The sequence below is a fragment of the Cynocephalus volans genome, chromosome 5 (genome assembly GCF_027409185.1).
Source record: "Cynocephalus volans isolate mCynVol1 chromosome 5, mCynVol1.pri, whole genome shotgun sequence".
NCBI lineage: Eukaryota > Metazoa > Chordata > Mammalia > Dermoptera > Cynocephalidae > Cynocephalus > Cynocephalus volans.
Window position 1 is genome coordinate 123,879,733 of NC_084464.1, and position 3,497 is coordinate 123,883,229.

The 3,497-nt window shown below is 39.3% G+C and overlaps 1 pseudogene; it reads left to right on the forward strand.

Moving 5' to 3' along the window:
• The first annotated feature begins 2,201 nt into the window (after positions 1–2,201).
• LOC134379145 (ubiquitin-conjugating enzyme E2 variant 2-like) lies at positions 2,202–3,245 on the forward strand (annotated as a pseudogene).
• The last annotated feature ends 252 nt before the right edge of the window (positions 3,246–3,497 follow it).

Genomic DNA, 3,497 nt, shown 5'->3' on the forward strand with positions numbered 1-3,497 from the left:
AATAAGGAATGTAACTTTATTTTTCTAAATTCAAACTTAGTTTCAAATAGGGGTTCCAAAAATGACTTCTACCAAATCTCCATCAATGCTAGATCATCTCAAATCATTTAAGGTTTGTTTTTAGTTGCTGGATGTGTCATATTTCATGGAGAAAATTATTAGGCAAGTATTTCCTCATCTTCGCTCTCCCCACTTCCCCTACCCTGTTTCACAATGGTAGGAAAAAAATATAGTTTGAAAGAGTAATGGAATAAAAGGGAATTTCCAGGGTGAAAACACTGGTGTGGATTGAATTGTGTCCCCGCCTCCCCCTGAAGTTTAATGTATTGGAGGCTTGGTCCCCGCTGTGACAGTGTTAAGAGGGTGGGAAATCCTATTACGGTAATTGAAAGACGGGGGCCTTGAAGAGGTGATTAGATTGTGAGGACCCTGCCATAGTGAATGGTTTAACAGTGGTCATGGGTGTGGTTCTGAGAGCTTTAAAAGAAGAGCTCATGGGAAGTTCTCTTTCTCTGCTGCTGCCTTTCTCACAATGTGATACCCTGCGCCATCACCAAAGAAGTCCCTCACCAGATGTGTTCCCTAGACTTTGGACTTCCCAGCCTCTGAAACTGTAATCAGTTTCAGAAAATACTGTTTCTTTATAAATTACCCAGTTTGGGGTATTTTGTTATAAGCAACAGAAACAGACTAATACAAACACAATGGTTAAACAGTAAAAATATGTGATCCTATTACACTGTGATTCATGGTGTCACTATGTCTGCTTGGGCTTTGACCCTGCCCACAGCAGGATCTGAGGCAGATCTATAGAGGGCAGAGGGCCACTGATGCTACCTCCACTGCTCACCATTACCACACCTTTTGCACTAGAAATGGGCAGTGATACCATCTCCTCGAAGGCTGTAGTGGGAATGAAACATTGCTTCCACACAGGAGGTGATCATTAGGAATAACCTTCCTGCCCCTGATGTCCAAGTCTCCCAGGTCATCTTTCGTAACTCATATTCTCATCCTTTATGGCACTAACATAACCCCTCTCCATCTCCCTGAAACTTCACTGCATCAGCCTGCAGGAAATCACAGTCTTTCATCAGCAAACCCCGCATGTTTTCATCCTCTTATCTAAATTTTCTTTTCACCTTCTCACTCTAACTGAATTCTGGCTTTCTTTGAACAATGGTGACCATTTTCTTCCATTCCTCACGAACCTCTGAACAACCTGGAGGTGGGTTAACTTTTATTCCTTGTCTCTCCAGTTCTTCCAGAGCATCGTTTCTTCCCTCTGTGTGTGTGCATAGTCTCCTTTGAAGCACACGCTCTAGGACTATCCTCTTTGCTGTTCCTTCTTGTTAACAAAAGAACCTCCCATCATGCCTCTTCATTTCATGAAGGTTAAATCACCTGGCTCACAGCCTATCTCTTAAACTCATCATTTTTGTAGCCTCAATATCCACATAGAAGTTCTATCGAACCCCTAGGACTGCAGTTCCTTGGTGTCCCTTCCAATTGCATTGTTCTCACCAATCTTTCTTCTGGTCACTTCCCAGATATCAACACCATTAGTGCACTACTTCTAGATTCTCATTCTCTAACAACCACTCATTTTCTTTCCAGTTCACTACTTCTAATATTGCCACTCCAAGACTGAACCACTAGGGATGTCCAATCAATTCACTCTATCTTTTCTTTGTATCTTTCCCTCTCACTTCCTCACTACTATCAATATTTGGCTTATACTCCAGTACTTATACAATTGCTTTACCTCCTCACGTGTATCATGAAGTCACTTGACCTTCTGTGTCTCTATTGGTCTCAGCTTGTGAAACCCAAACCTGGTAAAAATCCATCTTTCTTCCTACTCTGAACTGTACTTGAAAAACTAAGAAATACATACCTAATTTGATTATTTTTATATGGTTATCTTATATTGATATTATATCTCAGTACAATATAAAACAATTATATTACAAAACATATTATAAATTATTTTCTATTTATAAACCATGATTCTAAAATGGGACCTCAACACTTTCTATACCTCCCAGTACATTTCCTGAACAAATTTCTTCCTTCTCTCTCTGTATCTATTTCATACATTCCCTCTCCTCACTTTCCCTTCTTCATTCTATTTATGAAGTTGCTTCTAATTTCAATGAGAAAATAGAAGTAATCAAAAAGAGGATTTCCAGCAGGAGAAGATGGTGGTCTTCAAAGGAGTTAAAGTTCCTCATAATTTTCCCTTGTTGGAAGAACTTGAAGAAGGACAAAAAGGAGTAGGCAATTGTATGATTAGCTGGGGCCTTGAAGATAATGAAGATATAGCACTTATAAGGTGAACAGGCATTATTATTGGGCCACCATGTGGAGTATGCATAAAGCAAATGTACTTCACAGGGTCTGGTTTTCCAAAGCCTTGCAGTTTCAAATATTGACCTTGTAAAACAGGAAATTTTCCCCAGGCTATAGTCTCTGTTGTAAGATAAAGAATTGTAACACAGCAAGGTTGCTGGCTCAAAGACAGACAGGTTACTGATTGATATGTAAAGATACTGGGAAATTGCTGTAAGAAGAGAATGTTTGCTAAGATCAAGCTTTTGTTGGTGGATCAACTTAACTTCTTGAAAATTGCATTATGGAATGCTTATTGTTAAACTTGTTAAAATATACTTAGCAAAAACCCCACCTATGTTCTCTTCCTGTAACTTCCTGATCTGGAGAATAAATGCAGGAAGTGAACCTCAATTTGTGGTTAATTTCCCAGATGGAAGGAATGCCTCTATCTTGAGGGTTCCAGGAGATTAACCCCTTTTCAGGGCTTCTCACTGCTCAGAAGAGATGGGCTTTGAGTAATCTTTGGTGGCTCTGTCACCCAGGGGAAAAGGGGTGACAAATCCATGGGAGGCAAAGCAACACCACCAAGGGCAAATTATGAAAGTGGAACATATATCCTGACAGTTGAATGTGGATCTAAATACCCAGAAGCTCCTCCTTTAGTTTGATTTGTAACAAAAATTAATGTGAGTGGAATAAATAATACCAGTGGGATGGTGGATGCATGGAGCATACCAATGTTGGCAAAATGGGAAGATTCATACAGCATTAAAGTTGTACTTCCAGATCTAAGACGTCTAATAACACCCGGAGGGAATATAAAGCTTCCACAGCCACCAGAAGGACAAGCATTCAGTGATTTTAGTGGATCTCAAACTTGTCTTAAATCAACAATTTTCTACTCATGTTAACGTCTTTATTAAATATCACATTACAAAATACCCACCCATTAAGTGAAAGAATTCCAGCTGGTAAACCTGACCCAGACATTTGTAAGAATATATTTAATGTATGTTTACTCATTATGTTTTCAGGTAGCAGGAGGAAAAATACAGCACATTTTTTTTTTCTTCTTAAGGCAGGCACTGTCATTTAATCATAAACCTGGAGTACTCAAAATAGAATCCAGGTTTGCAGGATGATAGTGTGGTGAGAAGTATCAG